General features: G+C 41.7%; 1 long non-coding RNA gene across 1 annotated transcript; it reads right to left on the reverse strand.

Annotated features, from left to right (window-relative positions):
- Positions 1-642: 642 nt before the first annotated feature.
- On the reverse strand, positions 643-1,331 carry LOC119339060. The gene is made up of 2 exons (XR_005164155.1): positions 962-1,331; positions 643-839 (listed from the first exon to the last, which is right to left on the reverse strand). It is a non-coding gene; the product is annotated as an uncharacterized LOC119339060 (long non-coding RNA).
- Positions 1,332-9,332: the final 8,001 nt, after the last annotated feature.

Here is a 9,332-nt window from a genome sequence, read left to right on the forward strand (position 1 = left end):
AATGGTTCTTCCTCCAACATGGGGATGGAATCAACTCCAAAATTGAATCACACTCAACCAAATATCTTCTAGGCATGGGGAGATGCTTGATCCATGACATTATCCTGATGCTATTGCAGCCAGAGATCAGTAGCAGACGCAGTTTTGGAAAGCAAGCATGAGGCACCACCCCTTCCATACGACATCTTCCAACTCTCTCAATTTGAGTACCAATGGGAGCTCAGAAGGATGCCCTTAGGTCGATAGATGGAGAGGAGTTACCCAGATAAAGACCCTACCCTGTTTGAGTACCAATGGAATTCTAATTTGTATTCAGGACCTTATTGAAGAACGTATTCCCAACCCTGTTTTCTCATGAAAACACTAATTTCCCTAGCCAACAAACTAATTTCCAGTTCCAAAAAAATGTTTGGTATTTTATTTTGGAAAACTTTGCACTCAGTGCAAAGAAAGACATCCATTGAGCCAAGCTCTTGGTAAAAATTATGGGGTCATGAGATCCATTTCCCTTTTATGATGTAATCAAACATCACTTGTCAATTTCCTTATTTTCTAATCTCATCGGATTAATGCGGACATGGCGTTTTTTTTCTTTTGCGGTGGAATGCGGACATGCATGTCTTTGCATCTTACAAACATGGCTAATAGAAAGAACGACGAGTTCATGGCCATTTTCCTTTTATATTTGCATCCAAATAAAGAACACATTATGCAAATGCCACATCATTCCTTTTTTTATTCACTTATTTCTCCACATTATCAGACAGCCCTTACAATGAATTTCTAGGTACTGCCCGGAGGTGGGGGTGTAGGTAGCGTTATAACAGGAACTGTGTAACCTGCACAGGAGATTTTCAATTTTTGCATCATAAGGATAATCATGAGCAATTATATGAGAAATAATGGCAAGTAGAAAACAGGCACACATATGTATATGTATAGAAATATGACGGTTACCGACCTGCACAGTGAGTGTGTGCACGCAGCCCATTGCCGCACACATGTGTAGCCATGGCAAACTTGGCTAGGCTGATCCTAGCCAGTTCGGGAGCTGTGAATTTATCACAGACGCAGTGGATGTCTGTTGTTGCCCTTATCACCTGGCAACATGCGCTCCCATGTAGAAGGGGGTGCTCGCCAACATTCTTCCCAATGTTCCTCCAACATTCCCTCATCACCTTACTTTTATCCGCGGCGCAGTGATCTGCTTGTGCACGGTGTGGATATGAAGAGAAGGCCACAAAGACTAGGAAGCATAAAACTCCTATTGCCTTAGCACTGGTCATCTTCTTATGTGAAATGGTATTATCGGTATGTGTTTTATGCAATAATTCGGCAACACTTGGGTTCTATATATATTGGTTGCAAACTCGTTCGCTCTTTGGTCATTTAATTAACTGAATCCTCAAGATAACTTGGATATGTTGTTATTTAATGTAGGCACATCTAGTTCTTGTATCAAACTGCAGATAGAGTATACGTAGATGGGTGCAAGCTATTAAATGCTAGTGACTGATTTCTGATAGATAGATAACAAGGATATGTTCTCCTTTAATGTAGGATATACTTAATTCTCATAAAGCATGAATATCAAATTGCTTGTGCAGGATATACGAAGGTGCATGGCTGCAAATTGATTTTCTAAGTATCCATTGGGATTTTAATTTCCAGTTACTACCAAGAAAGAATACCTTTTCATACTCACTCTAACCAAGGATATACTCAGGCCATTAAAAATGCATGACTTTTTTTTGTTGAAAATGCATGACATTATAGATATGAGTCCAATCTGCAAATGCAACATTATTTCATATGAATATGTTAAATAAAATATGAAATTATTTATGACAAATCTTGTAATATGATTTTCAAAGTGGATACTCTTTTAATTAGATGATTCATAGATGTATATGATACATATAGCGGGGTGCTGTCTTTGTCCAACCAGTTTTGATACTTCCGAAGTAGGATTAAGAGCGAAATATGCAAGCCATGTATTAATTAATTACAGGTAGACCGGTAGACTAAATAGGATGTTCTGAGTTATTGCTGGTAAAAATCTGCTGAAAACTATATTAATACATCGGCTCTTTAACGAAAAGTGTGTAATAGTCGCATATGATGGAAAATATTGGATAGAGTTGGATTAACATATATACCCGACATAGCACCTCTGGGTTATCCCTTCTACACATGCGAGTACGGACACGTAAGAGGTAGTGCTGTGATAAGCGTATCCTCTTAATATTCAATTCAGGAGGACGTTATAGGGAAACCGTTGGGAAGCTTGGCTTCATCTTGTGAGAAGATTGATGGATGTTCACCTATCTCAACAACCCGACCAGTTGCGCTGGAAACTAACTAAGAATGAAGAGTTTTTGGTTAAATCCATGTATTTGGATGTTATCAACGCTAGCACTATTCCTCGTTCGAAACATGTTTGGAAAGTCAAAGTGCCTTTAAAAAATCAAAGTGTTTTTGTGGTTTGTCCATAAACAAGTTATTCTAACTAAGGACAATTTGGTAAAACGCAAATGGACATGATCTACAAGATGTAGCTTCTGTGATAGTGATGAATCCATCAAACACCTCTTTCTTGACTGTCCATTGGCAAAAAATTTGTGGCGGTCGGTTCGCATAGCATTTAATATTACTCCTCTGAATACTATCAACACATTATTTGGGACGTGGCTAGATGGGATAGATCCAGAAATAGCGAGACATATCCGTGTAGGAGTATGCGCTTTATTATGGGCAGTTTGGAACTGCAGAAACGATTTGGTTTTTAACAGAACAACAAATATTCGTTTCTTGCAGGTTATTTTCTGGGCCACTACACTGATTCGTATGTGGTCGCTACTCACTCCGACGGAGGTCAGGAATCGTTTGATTACTGGATCTATCCGATGGGAGACGGTAGCACGGGCTATATTCAACCGGTTTTGATGGTGGTCATGTAATAGGATAGGTATTTAGTTTCCTATCTTAATTTTTGCCTGCTGGTTGTGACTTTCCTGTTTTTTTCATGCTCTTTGTGAGCCTTTTTTCCGTTTTTGAGACCTGTAGACTTTTGTTGGACCTTTTGCTTATCAATAATATGGTCGTATGCATCGTTCTGATGCAGAGGCCGGGGGCTAACCCTTTTTTGAAAAAAAATTATTTGGATGGTGACATCATTAAAACATTTTCTTGGGCCAAATATTACATTCCATACTTCATTTGTTTTGCTTGAAATGACAAAATGAAACGGCGAGCCCCGTTTGTCACTGGTATCACCTTACGGAAGTGAAACAAACATTTGTAGTGTTGTTAAATATGGGAAACTAAACTAAATATAAACATGGTGATTTATACATGTAAACTCTACCATTCCATTAACGTACATACGCATCAATCATTGTCTGCCTTAATAAGGATTTAATGCTGAGGAAATATCATTGAAATCTCCATGATCCCACCAATCTTGTCTACCCAGTATCACCGGCACACGCTCTTCCTTGTGTAACCCGGATGGCAATTTGACAAGCCTAGGGCAATCGTACATGTGGAAGGGCTGTGCAACCGCAATACATTAATCAATGCACCAGGCACGTATATATGAGTTACAGAGGGGGCCACAACCTCGACTATACAAAGGAAATAGGAGATGGGCCCAATACACAATATATACGTACACCAGTATACTCAACACCCTCCCGCAGTCGAAGCGGCGCCAGTGACGTAGGAACTGGAATGAAACTCCTCGAAGGTGGAAGTCGGCAGTTCCTTCCTCATCACATCGGCGAACTGTTGTGCAGTCGGAACATGGAGGACCCGAATACGTCCAAGAGCCACCTGCTCGCGCACAAAGTGAATGTCCAGCTCAATGTGCTTAGTCCGGCGATGATGAATGGGGTTGGTGGAGAGGGACACCGCAGAGACGTTGTTGTGGTAGACAACCGTAGCCTGAGAGACATCGTGATGCAACTCATGAAGTAACTATCGTAGCCAGGTGCACTCGGCAATGATACGTCCATTTTGCATCATGCTTTTATATCAATATTTATTGCATTATGGGCTGTTATTACACGTTATGTCACAATAGTTATGGCTATTCTCTCTTATTTTACAAGGTTTATCATGAAGAGGGAGAATGCCGGCAGCTGAAATTCTGGCTGGAAAAGGAGCAAATATTGGAAACCTATTATGCACAGCTCCAAAAATCCTGAAACTCCATGGAAGTCATTTTTGGAATTAATAAGAATTGTTGAGCGAAGAAAATACCAGAGGGGCCCACATCTTGGCCAGGAGGTGGGGGGCGCGTCCCCCCCTACTGGGCGCGCCCCCTGTCTCCTGGGCCCCCTGGTGGCCCTCCGGTGCCCATCTTCTGCTATATGAAGGGTTTTACCCTGGAAAAAAATCAGAAGCAAGCTTACGGGACGAAACTCCGCCGCCATGAGGCGGAACCTTGGCGGAACCAATCTAGGGCTCCGGCGGAGCTGTTCTGCCGGGGAAACTTCCCTCAGGGAGGGGGATATCATCACCATCGTCATCGCCAACGATCCTCTCATCTGGAGGGGGTCAATCTCCATCAACATCTTCACCAACACCATCTCCTCTCAAAACCCTAGTTCATCTCCTGTATCCAATCTTGTATCAAAACCACAAATTGGTACATGTGGGTTGCTAGTAGTGTTGATTACTCCTTGTAGTTGATGCTAATTGGTTTACTTGGTGGAAGATCATATGTTCAGATCCTTAATGCATATTAATACTCCTCTGATCATGAACATGAATATTCTTTGTGAGTAGTTACGTTTGTTCTTGAGGACATGGGTGAAGTCTTGCTATTAGTAGTCATGTGAATTTGGTATTCGTTCGATATTTTGATGAGATGTATGTTGTTTCTCCTCTATTGGTGTTATGTGAACGTCGACTACATGACACTTCACCATTATTTGGGCCTAGAGGAAGGCATTGAAAGTAATAAGTAGATGATGGGTCGCTAGAGTGACGGAAGCTTAAACCCTAGTTTATGCGTTGCTTCGTAAGGGGCTGATTTGGATCCACTAGTTTCATGCTATGGTTAGGTTTACCTTAATACTTCTTTTGTAGTTGCGGATGCTTGCAATAGGGGTTAACCATAAGTGGGATGTTTGTCCAAGAAATGGCAGTACCCAAGCACCGGTCCACCCACATATCAAATTATCAAAGTACCGAACGCGAATCATATGAGCGTGATGAAAACTAGCTTGACGATAATTCCCATGTGTCCTCGGGAGCGCTTTTCTCATTATAAGAAATTGTCCAGGCTTGTTCTTTGCTACAAAAAGGATTGGGCCACCTTGCTGCACTTTATTTACTTTCATTGCTTGTTACCCGTTACAAATTATCTTATCACAAAACTATATGTTACCTACAATTTCAGTGCTTGCAGAGAATACCTTACTGAAAACAGCTTATCATTTCCTTCTGCTCCTCGTTGGGTTTGACACTATGATAGATCCCCTATACTTGTGGGTCATCAGAGAAGGAACTCGCCTTGCAATGCCGAAGACAATCTGCGTGCCAGACTTATCGCCATTGAAGCCTGGTTCAGGGGCTACTGAGGGAGTCCGAGATTAATGGGTCCACGGACGGCCGGACTATATACTTTGGCCGGACTGTTGGACTATGAAGGTACAAGATTGAAGACTTCGTCCCGTGTCCGGATGGGACTCTCCTTTGCGAGGAAGGCAAGGTTGGCCATTCGGATATGTAGATCTCCTTCTCTGTAACCGACTCTGTGTAACCCTAGCCCCCTCCGTGTCTATATAAACCGGAGGGTTTAGTCCGTAGGACAACAACAATCATAATCATAGGCTAGCTTCTAGGGTTTAGCCTCTACGATCTCGTGGTAGATCAACTCTTGTAATACTTATATCATCAAGATCAATCAAGCAGGAAGTAGGGTATTACCTCCATCGAGAGGGCCCGAACATGGGTAAACATCGTGTCCCCCGCCTCATGTTACCATTAGCCTTAGACACATAGTTCGGGACCCCCTACCCGAGATCCACCGGTTTTGACACCGACAACCGCCCCCAAGGGTTGCCATTTGTACGGGTTCGGTGACCGCCCTCAAGGGTCCCTTAGTGGAATCACGAAATCTTGCATTGTGCGAGGGCATGAGGAGATTATGGTGGCCCTAGTGGCTTCTTGGGGAGCATTGTGCCATCACACCGCTCCAAACGGAGATTAGCATCCGCAAGGGTGTGAACTTTGGGATACATCGTCGTCTCCGCGTGCCTTCGTTATCTCTTACCCGAACCCTTTACTTATGCATTTTAATTTGTGATAGCCATATTGTTTCTTGTCATATATCTTGCTATCACTTAGTTGTTTACCTTGCGTAGCATAAGTTATTGGTGCACATAGGTGAGCCTAGTTGTTGTAGGTTTTGTGCTTGAAAAATTAACTGCTAGGTTTATTCTGCATTTGTTCAAGCCTAAATCCGTAATTATTTTAAGCGCCTATTCACCCCCCCTCTAGGCGACATCCTCGATCTTTCAGCCGCTGTAGCCGCTTCCACCTGAAGTTGGTGTGACCTTGAAATTCATAGATGTACCTTTCGTACATGGGAAGCCTTCAAGCTACACCCCATCGGGCCAGCGCGCTAGAGAAGAGGCCGGAAGGACGCACCATAGAAAGCACCATCGCACCTCTCTCGCGGTTGATGAAAAAGGCAATGAACTGGTGTCATACAACAACCATCCGCCCCAGATCAAAGGTGACAAAGAAGAAACCCCCATCATAAGGGATCTGACGGAAGACAAATCCGGCATCGTCGCTATACAACACAACGACAAGCAAACGTCGACAAAATACAAAATCTCACCGCTAACCGGCGAGAGGAGCACGATGGAATCACCGGTATAGGCAACGACCTAAGGTAGAGATTATTCGCCATGCCTCCACCATCCACACACCAGCGCTCGAAACCCTAAATCTTACCCTGTGCACAAGACCGGCACGAGGTTCTACAGTTCCCACCGCTCCCATCGTCGAAGCGGTCGCCGGAGGAGAGGGAATCGATGTGGTCACCGGCAAGCACGGGAGGAACCACGGTTGCCTTCGGTTTTGCCTCTTACGGGAAGGGGAAAGTGAAGCGAAAACTCCCTTCCATCCCTTCGATCATAATGGGCAGCCCGCAAGGCACGTACTAGCCCTGTTTTCGAAAACTTGTGGAAGTTTACTGGGCGGATTTTTTCATCTTTTTCGTTTTCTGATTTATTAGATCAGATTTATTTTATTTTATTTTTCTCTTTTTTCTTTATCATTTTTATTTTTTCCTTTTTCCTTTTTATTTGTTCTTTTTTCTACTTTTAAATATTCATGAATCTTTATCAAGGCATGATTATTTTTCAAATCAATGAATGTTTTTTGAATCCGTGGTTATTTTTTCAAATATGCAAACTTTTAATTTTTTGTGAACATTTTTTTCTAAAATTATTGAAAATTTCAAATTCATGAATTATTTTTCTAAAATTCGTGAACTTTTTGAAATTCAAGATTTTTTTTCAAAAATTCATGAGCTCAAATATGTTTTTAAAGTTTATGAAATATTTTCCCTCAAGATCGTGACCATTTTACTAATTCACGGAAGATGTGATTATTTTTTCAATTTCACAAAAGAAAATCATGATTTTTTTAAGTTCGTGAACTATTTGAAATACATGAACTTTTTCAAACTCATGAGCGTTTTGGAAAGACCAAGCCAACAGTCAATGAATTTTTTCCTTGTTAAAAATATTTATATTTTTATATTTTCTAAATTCAATGGTCAACTGGTCAACCAGTCAACAGGTTAATGAGGGAGCGAGGCATCTTTCGAGCGTGCAAGCGAGCTCCTTCCTATTCGGTGCTCGCTGGGGAAGTTTAGCGGGGCGGCCCAGCAACCTGCTGAGGAACTGAGGGCTATCGAAGTTGGACGTTTCCTTGAGGCAATGCACAACCCATGATTCCTAGTGGGTGAGAGCTCTTCCAACCGCCTCTTGTCGGCGCCGCCACGGATTTGCCTCGCCTCATGTCGCCTTAAGGCTATGTGTGCGTGGTGGATCTTAGCTCTTGCCAGTGGGAGGGCTCCTCGTTCGTTGTTAGATGTCTTTTCGAGTCTCTTTAGGGTTTGTGTCTTGCACAGGAAGATGAGGCAGCAACAACTTTTTAAAGATGAAATAATGTTCTTCTCGTCTAGCCCCCATTTTGATGGTGCGGCTAGCATCATTCGACGGCGTGTGGAGATGTGTCTCCGGTGAATCTTGCAGGATTCAATTGGTGTTTGTCTTCGATGGCTCTCTTTGGACGTTTGATGTTCTGTTGTGCTTTTTCTTTGAGGCCTTAGCACGATGACTTTTCGACTACCTACTACAACAAGGTTTGGCGGCCTCTAATGAAGCAGGGCCGATGACGGCGGCGCGCCTTCGGCTCCTTCATGTGCTTGTAGTCGGCCCTAGGTGGTCAACGGATTTCAATGTAATTTTTGTTACTTTTGAAGTTGTTTGTACTGCCATGATGTTTGATGAATAAATTGGAAGTTTTTACGCAAGAAAAAACATGATGAAGAAAAGCAAACACGAAGAGAAAACTACAGAAAAAGTCCAATATCAGGAAAGCACACTATTTAAGCCTTCCTCTAGTACAACACTAAACATATACTATTATATACCAGTATTGATTATTTTAAAAGAATTCACAAAAAAACCATCAAATTAAAGATATTTAAAAATTGAAAAAGGTTGATGAAAAATGAAAAAGTTTGTTGATTTTGAATAAAGTTCATCTAATTTTGAAAAAAAAATCACAAATTTTTAAAAAGTTATGAATTTTTGGAAAAGTTCATATTTTTTTAAAAGGTTTATTTTGGAAAAAAATCATCAATTTTGGAATAATAGTTCATCGATTTTGAAGAAAAAGTTCATCAATTTTGAAAAAAATTCATCAATTTCGATTATTTTAACGTATTTTGGAGAAATGTTCACAAATCTAAGAAAAGAAAAGAGAAGAAAAAATAAAAGAAAAATAAAAGAAAGAACAAAAAGAGTAAAAAAGGAGCAAGTAATCACAACGGGGTTACTGCAGTTTAGGGAGAATAGCCAGCGCTATAAGCGCTGACTAGGAGCTCTGAGAGATGCTCTAACAGAAAACACCGAAGATGGTTAGCTACAAAACTAACCAACGGCAGGACGACCTGGACAGGACGAGTTTTCTGTGACACGCGTGGCCCACGCTACAGAGACACAAGAGGGCCCACGTGTTGTTGGTGTGGCGTGTCAGCTCTCCCATTTGCTTTGCTGCCTTCGTTGGTCCACCTCCAG

This window comes from Triticum dicoccoides, chromosome 7B (assembly GCF_002162155.2).
Source record: "Triticum dicoccoides isolate Atlit2015 ecotype Zavitan chromosome 7B, WEW_v2.0, whole genome shotgun sequence".
Taxonomy (NCBI): Eukaryota; Viridiplantae; Streptophyta; class Magnoliopsida; order Poales; family Poaceae; genus Triticum; species Triticum dicoccoides.